The sequence below is a fragment of the Chiloscyllium punctatum genome, chromosome 4 (assembly GCF_047496795.1).
Source record: "Chiloscyllium punctatum isolate Juve2018m chromosome 4, sChiPun1.3, whole genome shotgun sequence".
In the NCBI taxonomy this organism is placed as follows: Eukaryota; Metazoa; Chordata; class Chondrichthyes; order Orectolobiformes; family Hemiscylliidae; genus Chiloscyllium; species Chiloscyllium punctatum.
In genome coordinates this window covers 80,556,249-80,582,621 of record NC_092742.1, presented here as the reverse complement: position 1 = coordinate 80,582,621, position 26,373 = coordinate 80,556,249, and the positions used below count along the sequence as shown (strand labels likewise).

The 26,373-nt window shown below is 41.7% G+C and overlaps 1 protein-coding gene across 9 annotated transcripts in view; it reads left to right on the top strand.

Moving 5' to 3' along the window:
* Nucleotides 1–26,373, top strand: part of LOC140476467 (alpha-(1,6)-fucosyltransferase) — a 741,369-nt gene that overhangs the window by 26,454 nt on the left and 688,542 nt on the right. For 7 of the 9 annotated variants that reach the window (XM_072569145.1, XM_072569137.1, XM_072569134.1 and 4 more), the window contains one exon: nucleotides 24,244–24,350. The exons of the other annotated variants lie outside the window; for them this stretch is intronic. The gene's annotated coding sequence lies outside the window, so the exon portion shown is untranslated. The remainder of the gene's footprint in view (nucleotides 1–24,243; nucleotides 24,351–26,373) is intronic. 9 annotated transcript variants of the gene reach the window in all.

The following is a 26,373-nucleotide window of genomic DNA, read 5'->3' as shown; positions in this document are numbered from 1 at the left end:
TATAATCTTTGCTGAACCCTTTCAAGTTTCACAACATCCTTCCGATAGAAAGGAGACCGGAATTGCGCACACTATTCCAGAAGTGGCCTAATCACCATATTGTACAGCTGCAACCTGACCTCCCAATTCCTGTACTCAATACTCTGACCAATAAAGGAAAGCATACCAAACGCCTTCTTCACTATCCTATCTACCTGCGACTCCACTTTCAAGAAGCTATGAACCTGCACTCCAAGGTCTCTTTGTTCAGCAACACTCCCTAGGACCTTACCATTAAGTGTATAAGTCCTGCTAAGATTTGCTTTCCCAAAATGCAGCACCTCTCATTTTCTAAATTAAACTCTATCTGCCACTTCTCAGCCCATTGGCCCATCTGATCAAGATCCCGCTGTACTCTGAAATAATATTTTTTGCTGTCCACTACACCAATTTTAGTGTCATCCATAAACATACTCATCATATCTCCTATGATCACATCCAAATCATTTATATAAATGACCAAAAGCAGTGGACCCAGCAAATTGTGTGCTTTCTGTTTCCTGAGCCTCTAAGGAGGTTGCCTGCATCGAAGAGTGGTCCTGAAACAGATTGCTTGTTTGTTCAGTTAAACTCTCCTCTTAAATACACATGTGGTTAGTTTTTGTTTGAAGCAATGCCAGTTAATTTGGGAGTAGTAACGTTGCTAACTTGTTTTTACAGCCATCCACATTAAACAACCATTCTTTGCAGCACAGAAGAATACTGAAGTAAAGGCAGATGGAATCCCTTCCATCTTTCCTGGTCTGTCTTCCTGCTCTCATGCTTGTTAATGGCTCATGTATTAAGATGGCACAGATACCTGCTGCATGTGTCACACTGTTGAATGAGTGCAAAGATTGTAATCATGCACAACTGGCTATTCATAAAACTTTTCCCCTCTGCATCCTTCACACCAACAAACAAAGCCTTTTCTTTTTGAGTTAAAGGTAATTTAGTTATATGATATTCTGTTAAGGCTTATGTTAAAGATTTAATTATAAGCCTTCCAAAGTAATCTTCTATCTGAGGTAATTACTTGAATTGCTGTTGACTTCCCTCCTTCTGCTTTGCATTACCTTATAACACGAACGACAGGAGTTAAATTTTTGTGGATGTGGTTGGCAGTGCGTTTATTGCCTGCTATCGATTTGATCATGCTGAATGAAAGATATGTTATAGAGCAGTTAAGAGGCAAGCAGCTGGTCTGAGAGCTGGAGAGTCAGACCAGATAAAAGTGGCAGGTTTCTTTCCCTGAAACACTTAAATGCAAGGTTTTGCTGTTGATGTGAACTATACCGAACAACCAAGGCTGAATATACAGTAGTGCTGCAAATGTGCTCAGACCATTTCCAAAGAGTGGATAAACTATTCATGATTACTTTCTATATTCTGTTTTTTTTATAAAAGTAATATTGTCTCAAGGTGTTTATATCATAAGGTCATTTTTGAAGTGGTATATTCTCAAAGGCTGTGCCTGAAGTTGCCCTGTAATCAACAGTGAGATGGATAGCCAGCCTCCTTGACTGACTGACTGTTGACAAAACAATATTGGAAGGAGCACAACCGAGTTGGGAACACTGCTGTGGAGCCTTGACTGTCCTTTCATGATGCTGAAATCCGTTGTATGTGGAATGAAGGGTTAATTATACCTTTTACTCTGAAGAATCGGTATTGAGCCATGTGCATTAGTAGCTATGTCACAGAGACATAGACCCAAAGCCCGAGTTTGAGATTCCAGAAGATGACCCCTCTTACCATCCCTTATGTATGGTTATACTTAGTAAAGCTTGTTAACATCCACATACACATGTCGCCCTGATCTAACTGCATGATTTTAATTTCCCGTCTCAAAATGATGACCCACTGTCAAACCATGACGCTGAAATCAGAATTTGTACTCGAGCACTGCACTGAAGCTGAAATTTGGTAGTAAGCATACCTTTGTATTTGTTTGAATTTGCTAATTGTTCACTTGCAGCTCAAAGTACTGCTGCTTTGGATTTGGGATACACCTACCACTGTTGTCGCCTCATTAAACATCTGGTACAAATTCAAGGCGACAATTTTTCTGTTTTTGAATTCTGGTAACTACTTATCCAAATGTTTTGATCGGGGTAGTGGGTGGATAAAAGTGCATCTTGCTGCTGCAGGTTGAACATTCCAGTGAAGGCCTTCATTAAACAGCATTTGCCGTGAAGAGCTTGGTTAATTAAAACCTGATGAGTCACGATCCACCATAAATGTATGCCAAGGTCACAGTCTTGCACCCTCGACAACAAATAACTATATTCTTTGCCACACTGAATGTATTTTTAATTGTGAAATCCAGAAGAGTGGGATTAGTCATTGGCAGATGAAAGGGTGTCTTGTCTGCAAACAGCTATCTTTACTTTGTGTAGCTTGCCTCTGTTTTTGTAATGCATCATCCAAGAAAGTGTGCATTCGGCCCGAGTGAGAAGCGCAGATTATTAACGAAGAGTTTGCTTTGTACTTTGCTGAACTGTTGAAAAAAAGAATTGGGCAAATATTTTGCAGCAATTCAGAGGAGACTGCGTCCAGGTACCAGGTGGTCTTGATTGCCGTCTGAAATATGTAGAGTCGATTAAAATGTGGAGTTGGAAAAGCACAGCAGGTCACGCAGCATCAGAAGAGCAGGAGAGTTGATATGTCGGGCAAGAACCCTTCATCAGGACATGTAGTAAAATGAAACATGTAGTATATTTCAATGTGACGTGCAGGATTTTGTTTAAACAAGTCCTTTCCCTTGTCAGTAAACAAAACCTTATAATGGCTAATAAATGGCAGTAGTATTTGAAAGTGTCTTTTCCTCTCTGACTTCTGTTTGCTTGTCATATTGAGGAAGTCTGAATCTGAATTCTGAGTTAGCTTTACTGTCAAATGAAAACCGTGAAAAGCTTACAAGTTGCCACTTACTGTGCACCATCTTAGCTACAAGGTACCTAGGTACAAATTTTTCAGTGCGGGTAGTTCTTCTGTAATGCGATGGTTGCGTTCTTGTGCAACATTGCATTACAGAAAAATTGCACTTCAGAAACAGCATTTCATTGAGTTATAGGTCGTTCAGCTATAACACACCTTTCGTTAATGCAAATTTGCTGTAATGTGACTGATGAATTGGGAGCGCCTGTTTCTAAAGTGCGAACTTCTAAAACATACATTGACTGCAATGCACTTACGACGCCAACACTCAAAGTGCTGTTTTTAAAGTTTCTATAATGCAGTGTTGTACAAGAACATGACTATTGCATTAAAGAAGATATACCTGTACAGCCAACACACGTTTTAAAAGTTTGCGTTTTAGAAACAGTGTCCCTACTTCGTCAGTCAGGTTACAATGAATTTGCGTTAATGAAATGGGCTTTATATCAGAATGACCTGTACAAGTTCTCAGAAAACAAGGGAAAAATGAATAAGTAAGAAGTCCAGCATTACAGATCGTATGAATAAATTGGAAATAGAGAAATAAGTTTGGAACGATGGTCTTTTTGACTGAGTCCATGTCGACACCCCGTCTCCAGTTCACAAGAGGCCTTGATTCCAGACTGCACCAGGCTTCATCTTGAGGCTGTCAAGGTCGGGAGATGGTTCTGGAATCACCTTGAGATCCACGCTGGGAGAACACCACAGCAGGTCCCTGCTGAGGCTGAGGGTTCAGGACTTTGCCATGAAAAAAGGAGGGGAAAAAGAAATGGATGGAGTGGCCAAACTCTGGTTGAAGCATCCTACCCTGCCACCATCTTTGGAAGCTCAATGCTGTGTAACAGAATATTGAGTTCACCTTATGTACCTGCTATTGAAATTGACCTCAGAGTGAGTGAGGTGAGAAAATTGGTATGAAATACTAAATGCTCTCAATCCCAAGAATTTGCCTCTGTCAAACAGTAAAAAGCCCACTCCCAAGTGCCGTGTTGATTTTTCATTATTTAAGCTTTTGAACAGTTATCTGGTTGTACAGAATATAGAATAGTACAGGGAAAAAGGGATACTGGATTAGTGGTGCTGGAAGAGCACAGCAGTTCAGGCAGCATCCAACGAGCAGCGAAATCGACGTTTTGGGCAAAAGCCCTTCATCAGGAATAAAGGCAGTGAGCCTGAAGCGTGGAGAGATAAGCTAGAGGAGGGTGGGGGTGGGGAGAGAGTAGCATAGAGTACAATGGGTGAGTGGGGGAGGAGATGAAGGTGATCGGTCAAGGAGGAGAGGGTGGAGTGGATAGATGGAAAAGAAGATAGGCAGGTAGGACAAGTCTGGACAAGTCAAGGAGACAGTGCTGAGCTGGAAGTTTGAAACTAGGATGAGGTGGGGAAAGGGGAAATGAGGAAGCTGTTGAAGTCCACATTGATGCCCTGGGGTTGAAGTGTTCCAAGGCGGAAGATGAGGCGTTCTTCCTCCAGGCGTCTGGTGGTGAGGGAGCGGCGGTGAAGGAGGCCCAGGACCTCCATGTCCTCGGCAGAGTGGGAGGGGGAGTTGAAATGTTGGGCCACGGGGTGGTTTGGTTGATTGGTGCGGGTGTCCCGGAGATGTTCCCTAAAGCGCTCTGCTAGGAGGCGCCCAGTCTCCCCGCCTCGGAACACTTCAACCCCAGGGCATCAATGTGGACTTCAACAGCTTCCTCATTTCCCCTTCCCCCACCTCATCCGAGTTTCAAACTTCCAGCTCAGTCACTGTCTCCTTGACTTGTCCGACCTGCCTATCTCCTTTTCCACCTATCCACTCCACCCTCTCCTCCTTGACCGATCACCTTCATCTCCTCCCCCACTCACCCATTGTACTCTATGCTACTCTCTCCCCACCCCCACCCTCCTCTAGCTTATCTCTCCACGCTTCAGGCTCACTGCCTTTATTCCTGATGAAGGGCTTTTGCCCAAAACGTCGATTTCGCTGCTCGTTGGATGCTGCCTGAACTGCTGTGCTCTTCCAGCACCACTAATCCAGTATTTGGTTTTCAGCATCTGCAGTCATTGTTTTTACCAGGGAAAAAGGGACACTTGTCCAAGTTTTTCATTTTAAACTCAACAGGGCAGTTCACAAAAATACAAATTCATGGTGAAACCTGATGTTGATACTGCATTGAGAGGCACGTGCTAGGAGTGAAAATGAAATACTTGGACAAAATGTCTTTTCAGCAGTTTAAGCTTTTCCTGTGATGTAGGCCTTGCTAGCAAGGCCAGTATTGGTGGCGTGTCCCTAATTGTCCTTGAGCTGAAAATTTTACTTGGTTATTTCAGGGAGCAATGAGGATTTGGCCACTTTCACATACAGGTCAGGGCAGATATGAATGATTGATGTCCCTCCCTAAAGGCAATTCACAGGCCCAATGAGTTTTAATAACAAGCCCTACTCGTTCCATGGTCTGTCACCGCTGAGACTTACTTTTATTTCTAGATTTATTGAACTTACATTCTGTCAGCTGTCAGGATGGCTGTGTCCTTTTAGAGCATTAGCCAGGGTCTGAGGATTAGAAAATAAAACAAAGACCTGCCGATACTGAAGATCTGAAATAAAAACACGCATTGCTGGAGAGTGTCAACAGGTCTAGCGGTAGCTGTGGAGAGAAGGAGAAGTTAACATTTAGAATCCAGGGTTTTGTAGCTTGGATGACCATGAGGGTAACACATGCTGGTCATTGATGTGGAATAGATTAGACAGCAGCTTCCAGTCTTGGTATTTGTGCAGTGAAATGCTTCCTTCTAAAATACGCTCCTCCTCCATATTCTGGAGGAAGAAGTTGAGTCCTCTAGATACGGTGCCAAGTAAGCATGCCAAGAAAATGTATGGTGTTCTTTTGAAATGCAGGTAAATATTAATGCTTCGATACATTCTAATAGCTGACAGGGTAGATAGGGTGGTGCTGGAAAAAGCACAGTGGAGCAGGAGAGTCGATGTTTCAATGGAGAAATAACAAGTTTTTAACAACAGTCTTTCTGACCCAGTCCATGCCACCACCTCCGTCTCCAGTTCCCACCAGCCATTGATTCCGGAATGTGCCGGGCTTCATCTTGAGGTTGTCAAGGCCGGGAGACTGTTCTGGAATCTCCTCGCCAGCTAAGGCCATGCCAGTGCACTGAGAGACTGCCATGACAGGTCCCCGCTAAGGCCACGAGTTCAGGACATCACCAAGAAGAGAGAGAGAGACCACAAAGGAGGAAAAAAGAATCTGATGGAGTGGACCAGCTCTGGCTGAAGCATCCTAATCTACCACTTTCTTGGAAGACAGTGCAAGCTCAATGCTGTGTAACAGAATGTTGAGTTCACCTTTTTGTACCCGCTGTTGATATTGGGCTCAGAGTGAGTGGGGAGAAAAAATGTTAAGGAAAAGCAACTACTTTCTATCCCAACAATTTGCCTGATTCAAACTGGAAAACACCCACTCAACTGCAATGTTGATTTTTCATTATTCATTCCTAAAAACACTTAGTCACAGAGATGTACAGCACAGAAACAGATCCTTCAGTCCAACTCGTCCATGCAACCAGATATCCTAAACTAATCTAGTCCCATGAGCCAGCACTTTTGCCCATATCCTATTCATATACCCACCCAGACATGCCTTTTTAAATGCTGTAATTGTACCAGTCTCCACCACTTCCTCTGGCAGCTCTTACCATACATGAATCACCCTCTCTGTGGAAAAAGTTACCCCTTAGGTCCCTTTCACATCTTTCCCCTCTCACCCTAAACCTATGCCCTCTAGTTCTGGACTCCCCCACCCCAGGGAAAAGACCATGTCTATTTATCCTATCCATGCCCCTCATGGTTTTATTAACCTCAATAAGGTCTCCTCAACTTCCAACACTCCAGGGAAAACAGCCCTAGCCTGTTCAGCCTCTCCCTATAGCTCCACCTCCAACCCTGGCAACATCCTTGTACATCTTTTCTGAACCCTTTCAAGTTTCACAACATCCTTCTGATAGGATGGAGACCAGAATTGCATGCAGTATTCTAAAAGTGGCCAAACCAATGTCCTGTATAGCTGCAACATGACCTCCTAAGTCTGATACTCAATGCTTTGACCCATAAAGGAAAGCACACCAAATGCCTTCTTCACTATCCTATCTACCTGTGAATCCACTTTCAAGGAGCTACGAACCTGCACTGCAAGGTCTCTTTGTTCAGCAACACTCCTCAGTCCATTGGCCATCTGATCAAGATCCCCTTGTACTCTGAGGTAACCTCCTTTGCTGTCTCTTACTCCTTCAATTTTGGTGTCATCTGCAAGCCTACTATACCTGCTATGTTCACATCCGAATCATTATTTGGTCATACAGAACTTAGAGTATTATGGGGAAAAAGGGACGTTTCGTCCAAGTTTTTCATTTTTCACTCATCAGGGAAATTCACAAAAAATACAAATTCACGTTGAAAGCTGATGTTACTGCATGAGAAGTGAGTGCTATGAGTGAAAATGAAATACTTGAATAAAATTTTGTTTCAGCAGTTTATACTTGCCAGCAATGCCTACATCACAGGACAAGGCCAGTATTGGTTGCATGTCCCTAATTGTCCTTGAGCTGAACGTCTTGCTCAGTTATTTCAGAGAGCAATGAACATTCAGCCACTTCCTATCAATGCAGAGTCACATACAGGTCAAAACGGGTATGAATGACTGATTTCCCTCCCTAAAGGGAATTCATAGGCCAGATGAGTTTTAATACTATTCCCTGCTAGTTTCCTGGTCTGCCACTGCTGAGACTTGCTTTCATTTCCAGATTTATACTTATTGAACTTACATTCCATCAGCTGTCATGATGGAAGGGTCCTGCTTGAAACAGCGATTTTCCTGCTGCTCAGATGCTGCCTGATCTGCTATGCTTTTTCCAGCACCCCACATGGTCTACTCTGACTCTCCAGCATCTGCAATCTTCATTATCTCCTATTATCTAATATCTGACAGACAACTTCCTCAATTCTGCAATGTTCATTTGCAATGCCTCTCTGTTCACCTCTAGCTTCTCATTATGTGGCTTAACATCAGACGAGGTTATATTATTCACTTATGCAGCATTTTGGAATATTGCTCTAGTGAAGCCGCTAAATGGATGCAAGTTAGACTTCAGTATGTTTTTTTTACCCTTTTTGCTCTCTTAAAGGCATAGTTTCCTTACAAAATGAATTTCCTTTCAGTCATGTCTCTGTAGTAACTAATTGTCTGCATCAAGTTCTTTGGCATTGGCATGTGGGCACCATCTAAAATGGGCACTGCAGACAATCCTGAAAAGTAAGTGTTTACACTTTGGCAGCTTTTTGTTTTGTGTGGTCATCATATTCAGCCTGTTAAAATTGTGATGATGATGAGTGCTTTAAATTCATCTGTTCAACTTGCTTTCTGATTTGCTGTTATCTGTAAGTTTGAATCTGCAGAAAATTTGCATAATATGAGGCATGCCTATTTTTTTGATGGGCCATGAGTTGATGCGCATGTTGTTGAATAGCGATTGTGCTGATGTATGCTACTACAAATTCCTGTAAGTAGTTTATTGAGCGTATTCATATGTTACCCAACAATCTCTGAATGTACAGGACAAAGTTTTCCTTGTTGGTTTTGACAATTGAGTCCTGTTCTTTTCATGAATACAACTCATCAGCGACAAGACACTGTGTCATATACTTGATTTCTGTGAAAAGGTGGAATGTTCCTTAGTCGACAGATCAATGCAGTTTGTGTTATATCATTAAATCAATGGAAATAGGATGGCTTTGTCTCCTCCAGTTTACGAAGAATTATCTGTTCTTGATTCTGAGTTAGCTCAGATTGGTAGAAGAGGAAGAGGTTAGGTGAGCTTGGTGGATTCTTAATCGGAAGATATATTTATGGTTGCAACAGAGAAAGTAACAATAGTTTCTCTCTGCCTCAACACCTTGTTTCAGATCTTGAAAGAAAAAAAGCAAGTTGTCAGATTGAATGAATCTGAGAATAAAATTGGGAATTATTATTCCACATAGTTGCTGGTGAAGCTTGGAAGTGCAACTTTTAATCTGTGCGAAGTTGACAAGAAGTGGTTTATTTATAGTTTAAGAAAGCATATTCTGTTCCTGAAGCAACAATTCCTCTTGTCTGAACTTCAATTGGAATGAAAAATTATAGTGAAGCTTTTTTTTCCTTTTTTCCTTCACAACAATGACTGCACTTCAGAAATACTTAATTGGTTGTAAAGTGCTTTGAAACGTCATGGGTTGTGCAGGCCATTACATAAAAGCAAGTCTTCTCAAATAATTGCAGTTGAGAGTGGAATTCAGTTGGAAGCCTGCCTTTTTTAGTTGCTCTTTGCAGATAGAGCCTGTTGTTGCAGTCATCAAAACCTGTGAGGTTTCTTTCACTTGTGAGGAGGAGAGTGTGTAGTTAAAAACGAGAGGGGAAACTTTGTGCTCTGGTGTTTAACTATAAGGGGCTTTTGTAATGCTTCAGTATTGAGGTGTACCTACTTTTGTCCTCTTGCATCTTTTGTGATCTTGTATCAACAATGCATGCAGAACAAGTGCAGATTGAGTAGTGCAGCAGGTACTTGATAGATAACTGGTTTAAAAAGAAAAGAATAATCTGAATGTAATGAGAGTTGTTTTGTTGCCAGTGCACCAGAACTATATATTTTGAAGTAAATGATTTTGTAGTTTTGTTTGCGTTCATAACTGAAATTGTGATTGGGTTTGTTGGAGTGCACTTGCCCCTTGTTGGATTAGAAAGCTGTAGTGTGTTCTGACCTTGCGTTACCAGAAATACTTTTGTATGTTTTTAGTTTAAAAATCTGATGTTCATAGCTTAGAGTTAACTTTGTTTTTTGAAGAAGTGCGAATCCTAACTTTTGGGTTTGCTCACATCTCATTTTGTGTTTTTAATCATTTACTGCACCATTCTGGACCCAGGTGGTTGATCTCCATAGGCAACAATAACTTCTTTTTAAAAGAGATCAATTTCCCATATGAACAATGAAACTAAATCAATGGACAAGTTTTCACTTTTCAAAACTTTTAGTGTTTGACAAAATGAGCATTAAATAAAAGGCAACTAATGCGTCAGACTAAAGAAAAAAATAAGTTTTATATTAAGAAATAGCATCAAAATTGGACTTGTGAAATGTTTTAACTCCGTGCCACACTTCTTGCAAATATGTAGCATTAAAAGAATAGTCAAAATATCTCCCAGCAATGCAGCAGGTATTCACCTCTTTCCGCTATGCCAAGTAAATATTTCCAATGCCCTTTGACAGTCTTTCCACTTCACCTGAGTATTTCTGGATGTGATGAGGCACTCCTTGATGCATCTCAATTTGGAGATGCCGGTATTGGACTGGGGTGTACAAAGTTTAAAAAATCACACAACACCAGGATATAGTCCAACAGGTTTAATTGGAAGCACTAGCTTTCAGAGCGCTGCTCCTTCATCAGGTGGTTGCACAACCATCTGATGAAGCTGTACTTCGAAAGCTCGTGCTTTTAAATAAACCTGTTGGACTATACTCTGGTGTTGTAGATTCATCAAGTTAAAAATCACACTGGTCTTGTGGGTTACACCAGTTCAAATAATTTTGAATTCTAGCATTTACACACTCCATCAAAAGGGTGTTGGGTCCAATAAAATTCCTTTCTCCATAGAGAGCTTTTCTTCTGCTGTCTCTACTTTTTTCATATATAGAAACATGGTCCTGGGGAAAGTTCTAATTCTTCCCTTGCCTGAGTCTGGAGCTGCTGTTCTTCATTCAGCAAGATAGTATGAGAGTGTTAAAACTGGCACCTGCCACTGTCTAATAGGTTTCTATTTGAGCTTCTTGCCTTGCGGCAATCTAAAGTCAAATGTGTCACTTCCCCAAACCAAGTTGCTCATTACTATTACGCCCTTTCTATTTTCGAGTTTCTATTACACCCTTTTGAGAATGTTCTTGCACTCGGAGATTTAATGAGATGTTTTAAAATGTAATCACCTCACAATTGACTGCATTCCTCTCAGCTGTTAGGGGTCGTTTTATCTGTGATGTTGCAGTCCATCTTCAAGCTCAGTAAATTAGATCGTATCTTGAGATCAAATGTTCATTGATTTCTTAATCATAAATTTCATGCAGTAACATTGAGGTGCACACTTAAACCATAGTACTTGTTGCCATCTCCATTTGATGAGGACTCGAACTCCGTTCTGTTCCTAATATTTAGGTTAGCCAAATTCTCTCACTCCAAACTTCGAGCCAGACATCTGCTGATGTCAGGAACTATTTAAAGGTAGTATCCAGGACCCAAGTCCAGGATTCCTCAACCACTTTGCTCGGTGAAATAGCACTTGTCATTTAGAAGACAGTGACACATTCTGGTATAGGTACTGAATTCATGACACTTGCAAGTCGAGGTGACAACTAATCACTTGCAACATGACGACAGTTCTGTTACATTGCTGCCTTATAATGCAGTCCAATGTTGCCTGCGAACCAGCATGGACCACCTGGGATTACACCAGATGCCAAACGGCTTTAAAAAAAAATACAAGAACAGGAAACCTACCTAAATTCAAATAAAGATCTGTCACAGAGCCACACACTTCTATCCTTCGAATTTTAGTGAGGCATTATTTCAAATCCATCCCTCCCCCTCTCCACCCCATCCGTCCCATACAGAGAAAGCACTTTGCATAAAGCAAAATGCTCTGGCTCTATTCTAATCAATCAGACAGCAGTGCTGAATTCCCACAGGTTATGCACACAATTATGACTAGAGTATGCTACATTTAATTGACAAAAATGCATTTTGTGCTGAACTCTGAAATACCCTAAACTGTGACTGCTCAACATATAAATGTACGTAATAAGGATCTTAGTTCCTAAGATATAGGAGCAGAAGTAGGCCATTTGGCCCATCAAGTTTGCTCCACCTCAGACACTGCTTTCTGCCTCCATTATCCTTTTGGTTATTCTTCGCTGGTTTGTAAAGTGTGTCCAGTCCTCTAACCTACCACACCTCTTTGCAGGTTTGTGCTTCATCTTGCTTTCTGTCCAACAAGTCCTAGACTTCATTCCCTGCAGCCAATGCAGCTGCTCTTGCAGTTTCCCCAACCTCAAGTCTTTGTGAGTAAATCTCACTTTAGTGGCAAGTACCTTCACATCACCAATACCCAGTAAACCTGGATCAAACCCCTCCTCCCCCACACATATGCCACATGCACCCCCCTCCACACACCGCACCCCCCTCCACACACCACCACCCCCACACGTACCCCTCCTCCCTCACCCCTCCTCCATACGCACCCTTGCAAAAACACCAACTGTTGTCTGTGCACCCTTTCTTACAAATTGCAAATTCACGGAACGATAGACGCCAAAATGTGATGGTGCATCTCCAACAAAATTCTCTCTCCATGTCAAAATCTGCCCAAGATGTAGTTCAGTTTTGCCCCAGAATTTCTGTAGTCACTATTTCTTTTTAAGAGTTCAGTTATGCTTCCCAACATAACAAACAAAAGTTGATTGGATTTTTGTTTATATTGTGGTAATGTTTGCATCGACAGTAATACATGAGCATGCAAGTTGGTCAGATATCTGTTTCCTTTGAAGTGGAAAATTGAAATATTGAAGTGATCATGAAGGAAAAGCTTGCATGTGTATAGTGCTTTTTGACCCCAGGACATTCCAAAGTGCTTTACAGTCAGTGAAGCATGAAGAATATTTGAATTCTACAATATACCGATTCTCCCCCCCCAATCACCCTGCAGAACACTTGGAAGTTACTTCATTGCCTTGTTAGTTGTGGCCTCCCTTTATCCAGAGTTAGACTGATTTTTAATTGATCATGTGTTGAAGGGCTGTGGGGAGAAGGCAGAAAAATGTAGGTGAGGAGCGTATCAGCCATGATCGAAAGGTGGAGCAAACTTGATGGGCCAAATGGCCTACTTCTGCTCCTATATCTTAGGAACTAAGATCCTTATTACGTACATTTATATGTTGAGCAGTCACAGTTTAGGGTATTTCAGAGTTCAGCACAAAATGCATTTTTGTCAATTAAATGTAGCATACTCTAGTCATAATTGTGTGCATAACCTGTGGGAATTCAGCACTGCTGTCTGATTGATTAGAATAGAGCCAGAGCATTTTGCTTTATGCAAAGTGCTTTCTCTGTATGGGACGGATGGGGTGGAGAGGGGGAGGGATGGATTTGAAATAATGCCTCACTAAAATTCGAAGGATAGAAGTGTGTGGCTCTGTGACAGATCTTTATTTGAATTTAGGTAGGTTTCCTGTTCTTGTATTTTTTTTTAAAGCCGTTTGGCATCTGGTGTAATCCCAGGTGGTCCATGCTGGTTCGCAGGCAACATTGGACTGCATTATAAGGCAGCAATGTAACAGAACTGTCGTCATGTTGCAAGTGATTAGTTGTCACCTCGACTTGCAAGTGTCATGAATTCAGTACCTATACCAGAATGTGTCACTGTCTTCTAAATGACAAGTGCTATTTCTTTTCCCTTTTATTTCCCTTGTCAGACTTCCTGTTTTTATTTTGCTGGCGGAAGTTGAAGAGTGCATGATGACAGATGGCAGGGCATCAGAATGTGTCACCAGGTATTTAGGTCAGAAGATCTGTGTGTACACAAACAAGCATGTTCACTGTGCAATTCCATATGAAGTCATACAGTATATGCATTTCTTTTATGAAATTTTGAGTTTTGGTGGCTTAATGGAGATAGAAAATGTGGGTGTTATTCCAGAAAGGTAACCATCTATGAACCGTGATACAAATGACCAGCCCTGTGCAAGTTTGGCCTCAAAATTAACTGGGGTTTGACTCTTAAACTAACAGCCAACTAGTAAGTTTCAAGATACACCACATATTTCCTTACTCTCTGGCTCACTAGTCCTGGGTTGGCTTTGAGCTGCATTAGCAAGTCTAGATCTTTTTAGGTAGAGAACATATTAACCTTGATCAGTGCTGATATCGGAGAAGATAAATGGTTAGCTGCTTCATTGAAAGAATATATCTTGATGTTATGATGCTAAGTCCATGTAAATCCTAGCTTTGTATTTGGTAATAATGAGTGGACATGGGCATATATTAAGGTGTACAGTCCTGCACTGGTCCGTGGCTCTCCTCTTTGAAAGAATGTAAATATTGGAAGTGAATGTTCAGCTTTGTTAATTTTGGGTAGTGCAGAGGAAAGCTGGCATACAGTGCCCGCAGACTGTACACAAAACTGATGGAAGTTTTCATAGTTGAGTTGAAAAGTGTGGTGTTGGAAAAGCGTAGTGGTTCAGGCCAGCGTCCGAGGGAGCACGAGAATCGGTGTTTCGGGCATAAGCCCTTCATCAGGCAGTGATTTTGAGTTTGTCCTGAGAAATCGTGCAAGTATGCAGCAATAGTTGATCTTGCAAAGTAGATCATTCAGTAGTTACATTCCTTTTAAAGTAGAATTGGGAGTTCGGTTCACTATTGAAACAAGGGCCTGGATAGAAATCTTTGTTACGCATCCTTGGAGAATTGGCATGTCCAATATGTTCTATTGCAATCACCCTGCATGATCCTCAGCATCAGAGATATCAAGTTCTAGGACACTCTGTTCTCTTTTTCTGCTCATCCTCGGCTCTTTGCTCTCTCCTTTCCCCCCCCCCCCGCCCCCCCCCCCCCCCCCCCCCCCCCCACTCTTCTGTCTCCCTCCCTGCCATCATTGTACTCTCCCTTCATCTCTCCAAAACTCGCTTTCTGCTCTCTGCATCTTTTTCCTTCCCACTCTGTCTTTCTCTTCCCAGCTTCCCATTCTGTTGTCCCCTCCCTCCATCCCAGGTGTCTCCCTCTCTGCTGTACTCCCCCCTTCTCTCCCTCTCTGTTCCCTCCCTTCATTTATGACTTTCCCTCTCCCATAGAATCACACAGCATGGAAACAGACCATTTGGTCCAACCAGTCCATTCTCCCGACATATTGTTTCTCTGCCCAGTTTTGACTCCTTTTTTTTTAAAATCCCCCCGCTCCCAAAAAAACGTCCCTGAGGCAAAACCCTGAAACTTCCTCTCTGTTGTTGTATCGACACTAAATGGATTGCACTGGCTCACAAAGGCAGTTCACTCTCATCTTCTCAAGGGACAAATTATAAGTGTGGGGCCAGCCAGCAATCAGCCCATCCCGTCAGTGAATAAAACAAAGAAAAAAAAACTTCACCCCCTTACAGGCTTGTATGTATTCTGTTAACATTTTTAAAATTAGGAATGTAGTTGATTAATGTGACAATCAGCAGGTGCTCTGTGAGTGTTGATCAAGGGATGGATATTGAAGAAGAGCAAGAACGCTCCTGGACCCCAGTCAGGCAGGTAAGATCTCCATTTGTTGTTTCATCCAAAACAATAGCATCGCAGATAGTCCTCAGCATCACACTGGAGTCTCAGACTTGGCCTTTGCACTTGACCTTGTGTTTCGGAGGCAAGAATGGAGAGTTGCGATTCAGAGATCGAGAGGCCATGAGATTGAGTGACAGGTCTAGCTTGTACTTCCATGACATGTCGCACTTTTCTCCAGCACACATTGCTGATTAATACCATGACTCTAAAACCATGTAACGTCAACAGGAGGTCAGTTAGAATGTAATAAGGAGGAACAGTAGGAAGAGATTGGACAGTGGACGAAGACAAAAGGTGTTATTGTTCTGCTATCTGAGTGATTTATGCACCTGTTAACACCACACTGTGGGGAATTGATTTCAAAAGCCAAGTTTCTTTGATTAGTTTGAACTTGGAGTAAGGCTTCGTTGTAGTTGGTGAGTTTTATTGCATGCAGATAGTTTTGAATATTGCTCATTGTAACTAAAATAGCTTGACTTCAACTGATTACTTAACACACAGTTTTTAAGATTGTGCTTTGGAGCAAATGCTGACTCTTGAGTTTTTACCTCTGTATAAAAGCTTAGCGTTGTTTACAGGACAGAAAGGAGGCCATGCAAACCAATGTGTCCATGCTGCCTCTATGTGGAGTGAGCCCATCGTCCTCATTCCCTCTGTAACCTTGTGGCCTTACAGTTTATAACCTTCAAGTGCCTATCCAATTTCTTGGTGAAAGTGTTGGTAGACGTGGACAGCCATGATGTGGGCGTGCAGGTGTTGGACTGGGGTGGACAAAGTTTAAAAATCAAACAACACCAGGTTATAGTCCAACAGGTTTGTTTAGAAACACTAGCTTTTGGAGTACTGCTCCTTTGTCAGTTGGTTGGAGGCTATCCCACGAGCTACCTGACAAAAGGCTCACGAGCTACCTGACAAGGGAGCAGTGCTCCGAAATCTTGTACTTTCAAATAAACCTGTTGGACTATAACTTGGTGGTATGTGATTTTTAACTTTGCCTGCATGGGCAGTAAGCCTGAGGAAAACAGATGCAAAACAACACAGAAGTAGTGGGTACATGTTTTGGAAATGACAGCTGGTCCTGTGTGGTGAAGGAGTGTTGACTGGGATGAGGAGCTTTCTTTGGCATTAACTTGCCTGTGCTTTTCTCTTGTGATATATTCAGGAAATTGCCAACAGGATGTGTGGGGCTCAGGTGGGAAAAGGAACACTGTGAGCTCAAGAGAAATCTAAACTGATATTGGAAAAGAGATTTAAAAAGAAATACAATATCTTAGAAAGCAGATGTAGATGATGACATGCAATTAATGGTGAACATTTTAAGGATAGAAGTGAACAAGCACTATTTAAGTTAAAAATAATTGCCAGTGTTGTTTCTTTCTTTAGTAAATCTGAATAGAGGATTGATTTGATTTGATTTATTGTCACGTATTTTGTTACAAAATAGTGAAAAATGCTGTATAGTGTCGGGTCTCTCAACGTGCAATGTAAATACAAGGCAGCTTGTTCATGGAACATATAGAATGTATAGCAGAGAAACAGATGATTTTAGCCCATTTGAACTGTGTTTATAAACAACCTCATATGAGCGTTGCCTTCTATCCATTCTATACCTATGCTGTTATCTAGTTCTTCCTTGAACACAACTGGTTGCTGCAGCACGATCCACCTCTGATTAAATTTATTCAGTGACCCTGCCTCCTGAAGCAGAGTTTCAAAATTGCACAGCCCTCTGAAGAAAGAGATTTCCTCTTCATCTCAGGCTTATAAAAATAAGCCCATGTACAGTCAGAGTTATACAGCACAGAAACAAACCCTTTGGTTCAACTCCGTCCATGCTGACCAGACATCCCAATCTGACCTAGTCTCATTTGCCAGCACTTGGCCCATACCCCTCTAAACGCTTCCTATTCATGTACCCATGCAGATGCCTTTTAAATGTTGTAATTGTACTAGCTCCACCATTTCCTCTGGCAGCTTGTTCCATACATGCACCACCTTCAGGGTCAAAAGGTTAAGCCCCCACACGCGGACACCCCCCCCCCCCCCCCCCACCCACCTGGGTCCTTTTCTATCTATGTCCTCTTGTTTTGGACTCCACGACCTGAGGCAAAAACACCTTGGCTGTTCATCCTAACCATGACCCTCATAATTTAATAAACCTCTCTTGTCACTCTTCAGCCTCTGGTGCTCTGGGGGAAAGTAGCCCAAGTGTACTCAGCTTCTCCCTCTAGCTCAAACCCTCCAATCCTGGCAACATTTTTGTAAATCTTATCCGCAAGTTCTAATTGAACAACATTCTTCCTATAGAAGAGTGACCAGAATTGTACGTAGCATTCTAGAAGTGGCCTATACAGCTGCAACATAACATCCTAACTCCTATACTCTGTGCACTTGACAATGAAGGCAAGCATACCAAACACTTCCTTCACTAACCTGTATATCTGTGTCTCCACTTTTGAGGAACTATCTACCTGCACCTCAAAGTCTTTTTGTTCGGCAACACTCCCCAGAGCCCTATTGTTAACTGTATCAGTTCTGCCCTGGTTTGCCTTACTAAAATGCAGCACTTCACCTTTATCTAAATTCAGCTCCATCTGCCACTCTTTAGCCCATTGGCCCGTCTGGTCAAGTTCCTGTTGTTCTGAGATGAAAGTCTTCACTGTCCACTCCTCCATCTGTTTTGGTGTCATCTGCAAACTTAGTAAACATGCCTCCTATATTCACACTCCAATCACTTACACAAATGATGAAAAGTAGTAGACGCAACACCAATCCTTGTAGCACACTGCTGGTGACAGGCTTCTCGTCTGAAAAGCAATCCTCCTCCATCACCCTCTGTCTCCTGCCTTCAAGCCAATTTTGTGCTGAATTGGCTAGCTCCCCCTGGATCCTACATGGTATAACCTTACCAACCAATCTATCATGTAGAACCTTGTTGAACACTTTGCTGAAGTCCGGATAGACAATGTCTACCACTCTGCCATCATAATCTTTGTTGTCACTTGTTGAAAAAAAGTCAATTAAGTTAGTGAGACACTATATTTCTTTCACACAATGCCATGCTGACTCTCCCTAATTCTTGCCTTTCTAAATGCATGTAAATCCTGTCCCTCAGAATCTACTCCAACAAGTTAGCCATCACTGACGTAAGGCTCACTGGTCTCTAGCTCCCTGGCTCTTCCTTACAGCCTTTCTTAAATAAAGTCACGATGTTAGCCAACCTCCAGTCTTCCGGAACCTCTCCCATGACTGTCAATGATACAAATATCTCCGCGAGGAGCCCAGCAATCTTCTCCCTGGCCGCGCACATAATTCTTGGAAACAACTGATCAGGTCCTGGAGATTTATCTTCCCATTTATGCACTTTAAGACCTCCAGCATCAACTCTTCTGTAATATGAATCCTTTCGAAGACTTTATTATTTATTTCTCCAAGTTCCCTAGCTTCCATGTCCTTCTCCACTGTAAATGGCTTTACAGCTGATGGAGCAAGTAGGGCAAAGAATGTTTTGGGAAATCACTGATTCCCATTGCTTTGGTTTCTTAATTACCTGTTCCCATATTCTCATACACAACTCAAAGACCACTGAAACATAAATATGTCCAGCAAATAGAGCTTGCAGCACAGAGGATAATAACTTGGCTCAGCATGTTTGTGCCAGCTCTTGGAAAGATTAAAGATCTTGTTCTTTTATTGAATTATAATGAGGGTTGGCAAGTCCATAGTTTCTTGTTGTTTTCTCTATTATGTTACCACCAGGTTCTGTGGGAGGTGCATGATGGTGAATTGGCTGTCAATGTTTGAAACCCCTTGTTTAGTTGCATTAAAAAATTCCATCTTCTCAGCACAAAGTTATGTCACACTCACGTGTAAAATGTAGTTTACTCGTTCAAAATGAAGGTGCCGATTATATGGTTTTCTCAAGTAAAAGATTGAGGAATTTTATTTCCTGCTAACCTTGAGAAAGATTTTGAAACACTATATCACACTTGCACACAAACGCTGATGTAAAGTTTAACAAGGGGATGGTGCCTAATGCAGACGAGAAGGCAAAAGAATAAGCAGTTTAAATGTCTTTAGATTCATGAATATATTCCATTTTAACCTGAGAGCATGGCTGTTCCCACCGCAGTCATTGAAATCTATGAATTTCCTTGAATGACTGGTTGCTTCTCTGATTTGCTTTACACTGGCTATTGCCAGCCAAGAGGCTGAAAGTCAATAGTGAGAGAGTGTACCAGTTCTGCTGTCATAAATCCAGCTTTTCCCCAGTCTTTGTTCTGATGTGTCCAAAAGCAGTTGCCTGAAATATAGTTGAATTGCATATCCCCTGCGTCTGGCATTCTTTTTGCAAGCTGGATTACTTACAGGTGGCTTTCATATTCATGACATGAAACATATCCAGAAAAGTATAAATTAAACAGGAGAGACCTATCTGAGTAACTGGTTTTGGTCACTGCGAAGAAATGTTAATTTCATTTCAACCCAAGTCTTTCTGATTGATCACCTGACCATCAGTTGAGTCAGTTCATGAAATCAATGTGGCCATCTTAAGTCAGTACTTATTTGTTCTTTTTAAAACAATTTTACACCATGTAAAGTGTGGGTATTAAAAAATAGCATTTTTAAGCCCTACCTTATTGATGGTAATGCCTCAGCAAATCAGCCAACCAATCAGCACGCTTTACTCCTGTACTGTAAATTGTTGTGATCGTTTGAAACTTGGCATTCTTGCATGAGCCCTGATGGTCGCAAAGGGAAACAGCTCTCTTTTCAAGAGTACGGAAATTTATAGTTTCCAATCTGCTAATCTTGTCGCACAAGCCTGCACAAACATTCATGCATGTACCTTGTGGAAGATCCAACTTTTTTAGACAATAGTTTCTCTTGTTTTGACTGCTTGCTTTGCTCATTCCATTTAAATTGTTGTCCTCTGATCACTGATCTGCTACCTGTTTTCTGCCCCATTTTTCGAACAGCAACAACACAGCCAGTGAAAACTCAGTTGGGGTTTGGGTTGAGCAGAACTGCTTGCACTTTGGCTGACCCTGCTCAGCACAACCAGTGGATACTGTGACAGTTGGAATAGAGACTGTAAAAGCAGCTTTTTCCAGTCTGGGTGCGATATCCAATTCTCCATTTGTTCATGCATTTTGGTCCCTGGTGGCTTAAGAGTGGAGTGTCACCAGGAAAATGAAAACTGTTTGATCTATAAGTCCACAGCACATCGAGAAGAAAGAAAGAAAAAGAAATGTTGTTGCTTGGTCGTTACGTATCACTGTCAAGAATATGGATTTACGAGTGGAATGTACAAATTTAACACAACGTTTTTTTTAAGGAAAATATTATGTCCATTGCTTCTTTGGTGCTATCCCATACTTGGTACCTTATTTAATGTATCATTCCAAAAGCTTTCCAAAGCAGAATTCCCTGTTTGCCCGTTACTGTGTTATTGTGGAGATCATGTGCAAATGTCTTTGTTTTTCTTCTGCTTCCCTGGTGGCTGAGCTAGGATCAGGAATTTGCTATATATGAGCATCACAGCTTGGAATTGGAGATCTTCGAATTTAAAATCCCTTCTTTCACACAGTGAAGTGAACAAAAGATCGCTTGGCTCTTGCCTAAATGTTTAAGAGGTTCAGGAGATAAGCCAGGACTGAAGAAATGTCAATTGTTTTAGCTTGGATTGAGGCTTGCTTAGCACAGAAGATGCAGTGTCTGGATTAATGGGTCAAATTTTTGTTTGGAATGACCTAACTAAATAAGTGCCACATGCACTCCTAAAGCCTCAATTAATTACCATCTAGGTTCTCGACTTGGAGAAAGGAGCAGAGTGTGATGCATCCGAATTTGCTGAAAATACAAAAACAGGTGCGATGACGTGTTGTGATCTGGTTATAAGAAATTTGCAAAGGGATAGACATGGGTTGAGTGAGTGGTGTGGACTTGAGAGCTGGAGTTAAATGTAGGAATGTGAAACCGTGCACTAAAGGGAAAAATTAAAAAAAAACAGGCTATTTCTTAAATGGAGAGTGTCTCCAAAAAATAACAGTCCAGTGGATTTGGGTGTTTGTGTGTGTGAGACGCATGCGAAGCAAGTAATTAAGAAGGCAACTGGAGTTTTAGCTTTTCTTGTTAGGGGATTGGAGTTTAAAAATTGGGGAAGTCTTGACACTACTGTGCAAGTTGTTGATGGTGTCATACCTGGAGTACTGCGAATAGTTTCGGCTCCTGTAATGAAGAAAGGATTTACTTACACTGAATGTAGTCTTAAAAAAAAGGTTCAAGAAGCTTCTTAAAATGAAGGTTTTGATTTCTAAAGTGTGGCTAAGCAGGATAGAACTTCTTTTCAGTCGTGTTTGGAAGACAGAGTTGATCTTATTTAAACATGTAAGATGCTGAGGGGACCGATAGAGTTGATGTTGAGATGATGTCTCAATGAGTGGGCTGGATCTCCAACTTAAGTGACTTTGTTACAGAATAAGGAGACGTGAAGAAATGTCTCCTCCCAGAAACGAGTGAATCTGAGTCGAAATCTGTACCCAAGTGAGTTGTGGAAGCTAGATCACTGAAAGTATTTAAAGAGGAGGCAAGAAAGGTTTTGAAGTAAGAGGGAGTTGAAGCCTGTAGGATCAGGTCAGCCATGATCTTGAATAGCAGGCCAGGCCTGAGGGATGGAATAGCTTAGTCCTGCTCCTATTTCGCAGCTTGTGTTCTAACTACGTAGTTTTTTTCAAAAGGCAAGTTGTGCTTAGCAAAGTTGGGAATGTTCTTGAGCATGCAGTTGATTTATAGAGGTAAAGGAATGTACCATATGTAAAATATGTATACATGCATACATGCATGCATGCATGCATGCATGCATGCATGCAATGGCTCATTTATAAGTAGTGCCCTTAACATATCACCTTGTCATGAAAGCTTGTTTCAACCTGAGACCTTGACTCTGTTTTTCTCTCATCAGATGCTATTAGCTAGTCTGTGGAGAGAGAAACAAAGTTAACGTTTTGAATCCGCTGGCTTTTTTTTAAAAGATGGAATCCATCCGAAGAGTCATTGCACTCAAGCATTCACTTTATAAAGATGACTTTAGTCATTGTCATGGTCATTGGATACATTAAAATGCTTTAAAGCCAATGACATTTTTTCTGAAGTATAAGTACTTTGGTCAAACCGGTAATGTGACAGCTAATTTGTGCTCCAAAAGCTCCTTCTAAATGCAATAAGATAATGAGCAGATAATCTCCTTTTTATGATGCTGAAGGATAAGTATTGACAATGTCGTCATCAGTAATTCAGCTGCATTCCCTCATGATCTTCCCAGAAGACAAGTGTGGCCTTGGTTTAATGAATCACCTGAAAGGCAGAACCTCTGATAGTCCTGTCTAAGACTCAGCAGGAGCAGATAATTGAGCCCATTGAGTCTGCAACACCATTCAATATGATCATGATTGATTTGATGATCCTTAACTCCATTCTCTTGCCTTTTCCTTGTCATCCCTAATTCCCTTACTGATGAAAAATCTTCCTGAGCCTTGAATATGCTTAGTGACCCAGCCTCTATATTACTCTGTGGTGAAGAATTTCATACATTTACCACCTTCTGAGGGAAGAAACTCCACTCATCTGTGTCTTTAAATGGGAGACCTGTTATTCAGAAATTATGTCCCTTGGTTCTAGACTGTCCCTCAAGAAAGTAGACCCCTTTGTTTCGAGGTAAAAACAATGACTGCAGATGCTAGAAACCAGATTCTGGATTAGTGGTGCTGGAAGAGCACAGCAGTTCAGGCAACATCTGAGGAGCAGTAAAATCGACATTTCGGGCAAAAGCCCTATACTGCTCCTCGGATGCTGCCTGAACTGCTGTGCTCTTCCAGCACCACTAATCCAGAATCCCTTTGTTTCTACCCTGTCTTGTTCTCTAAGATTCTTGTGTATTTAACAAGGTTGTTTCCAACAAGTACAGGCCTGATCTGCACAACTTCTCAGACAGTCGCTCCAAACCTGGGATCTGAAACCTGGGACTACCTCCAATGCCAGAATGCCTTTGCTGAGATGAAGGGCCCAGAACTGTTCACTGTATTCCAGCTGTGGTCTGACTAATGCCTCATATAGTTTTAGCAAGATCTCCCTGCACTATTTTTATGTTCAATTCCATTTGAAATAAAGGCCAACATTCCATCTCCATTCCCTCTTGCCCACTAAACTTGGAGTTGTAGCTTTTTGAGAGTCATGGGGAAGGACTACCAAATCCCTCTGTTTTATAGCTTTCTGCAGTCCTTCTCCATTTAAATAATGTTTAGCTCCTTTATTCTTCCTGGCAAAATGCATAACGTTATGTTTTGCCACATTATAATCCATCTGTCAAGTTTTTGTCCTCTTGCTTAACCTGTCTATATCCCTCTGTAGACTGTGTCTCTGCCTTATCCCTTGTCTTCCCACCTATTTCTGTGTTGTTAGAGGCTAGCATGCTGCCAAATCAGCTATGGCTGATGATTCAGATGCTGTGAATGAAAAATTGAAACGGACACTTGGGTCAGATGCAGTTGAACACAGTAGGCCCCCAAGGTGACTTAGTTTGGGTGGGGGAGTCACAGTGAAATAAATACAAGCTCAATGGGAGGTTGCTGAAAGGAGTTGAACTAGGCCCTGGTAGGGTTGCTTAAATGTATTCCTGGAACTCTGATCATATGACTCACTCCAACACTCAGTTGGTCAGCACATATTCCACAGCAGGCAAGAAAGCAGAAGGACTCTTCCTCCAACTGATAATGTTGGACTGTCAACCAAACAGTTGTTTCCAACCCCTTTTATTTTAAAAAAGCTCTTGTAAACAGACATGTTCAAAGAAAGCTGCATTTAATTGTTTTTTTTTTAAACATGTGTCTCTGTTTCTCGTTTATTCCCAGGGTTACGAACGACGGTGTCCTGGCGATAGATTTTTAAATCCTGAAGACTCTGGGTCAATCCTTGAAGCATTGCAACTTTAAGCAAGTCGCATCATTATTCTGTGAAGGTATGAGTGCAGGTTACTAACATCATCATCATCATTTGTATCTTAGGAACGAAGGCAATGGTCTAAGAGCCCATATGTGGTGATAAATTGTACAACACACGTGAGGCTGCACCTGGAGTTATGGGAATTCCCTTGTCGAGTATCTTAAGCTGTAAAGGATCTATGATAATTGACCTTGAAATGATCGTGAGCTGTTGAGAAATGGGGGCTATTTCTCTTCACACAGAGAAGGTGAACATGAGATTGAAGAGCCAAGTCAGGAGGGTTGATAGGACTTAGATGAAAGTACGGTTTACTCTGGTTATGGAATACCTGGCAAGCACCCATCAATTTAAAACAACTCCGAGATGGAAGGGGATTGTTGAGGTGAAAATTCTTCAAACTGGATTGCTGCAGGCTATAATTGAAGAAATTTAGTCCATGATTTGAAGGAAAAAAAACAAATAGAACATGACAGTGCAGTACACGCTGGTCCTTCGGTCCTCAATGTTGCGCTGACCTGCGAAACCAGTCTAACCTACACTATTCCGTTATGTTTATCCAGTGATCAAATATGGAGGAAGCAGAGGATAGAATGGTATCGTGGGGAAGGGGTGGGGGGGTTGCTTGTCAGGAGCAGTCACACAGGTGAATAATTTTTTTTGTTTGACTCTGCATATCAAAAGCTTTGAAACAATGGGAGGGATCGTCCCCACCTTTTGTACTGTAAACTGCTGTGACCCTCTGCAAACTTTAAGTCTGGCCTTAATGAATCTCGTGTGACCCTACTGTTACAGGTGGGACACCTATAGTTTAAGGCAAACTGAGCATGGTGGTGATAGGCCTGCGCAGAGCAATCTACTCCTCGAAGGAGAAAGGACGCATTAGTTATTTATTTTCAACTTTCAAATGGTTTAGTTGTTAAATTTCCCAAAAGAGTATCCTTTCAATGCATTTCTCTCTCTCTCTCTTTAAAGTGATCTCTGAACTGTGGCCTGTGTTTAAATGACAGAATGGCTGTACTGGGCTCTTTCAGTTTTATACATTTGTCCTCTGAGCCAACCAACCGCTCCTGATTTCTTCTCAGCTTTGTATCAGATGTGGATAGGTTTTTAAGAGGAGAAACGAACAATGTCTTGTGATTCCAACTTGATTGCAGCTTCAGCATTGATGGCCGTTAGTAATAGCAGGAGTGACAGGTTTGATAGATTTCTTTATTCTTCTCATGGGCTGCCTTAACAGACATGACTTCAGATATTGATGGGAGGGTGTTGACTGCAGTGCTAGATGCACTGACCTGTATTTTAACAGGTATTGACATCCTGTCTCAGTTTATTTTACAAGCATTTTAGCACTTCGTTATGTGTGTATATGTTTGTACTTCTTCTTTCCCAGGCTGTGGTCAGCATTTGTTGTTCACTCTTAATTCATGGTGGTGGTGAGCTGCCAGCTTGAATCTGTGTGACGTAGATGCACTCACGTTGGGAGGGAATTCCAGGACTTTGATCCCGTGACATCAACTGAACAGTCATCTACTTGCAAGCTGAGATGGTTGTGTCCCATGTATCTGCACCTTTTGTCCTTCTAGGGAGCAGAGATCATGGGCTTGAAAAGGAATGAAGCAGTCTTTGTGAATTGCAGATGGCTCTGCCTCTGTACGAGGGAATGGCTGTCGAAGGTGGTGAATGCAACAGGGTCATTTTAACTGACTTGGCAATCATTATCTTGTGTAACACAAACAGGACATGAATGTCATTGTTTTGAAGCATCTAGCTTCAATTTATGTACAAACAGTACTTCATCAGACACACGATTGTCTGTGCTAAAGTCGAACTAATGGTCATAACAGGAGCATATTTTCATTGGCATTCATTTTACCCTGTCAGGTCACATGCCATGATGTTGTGATGACTTTAGGATCATGCCTCTTTAAAAGTATACAATGAAACACAACACAACAGCTATACCCTTCCAATTACCAAAACATCCAGATAACCACCTGAGTGGTCAACTGGGGGAGGACTAAGCCTTAGACATATCCCTT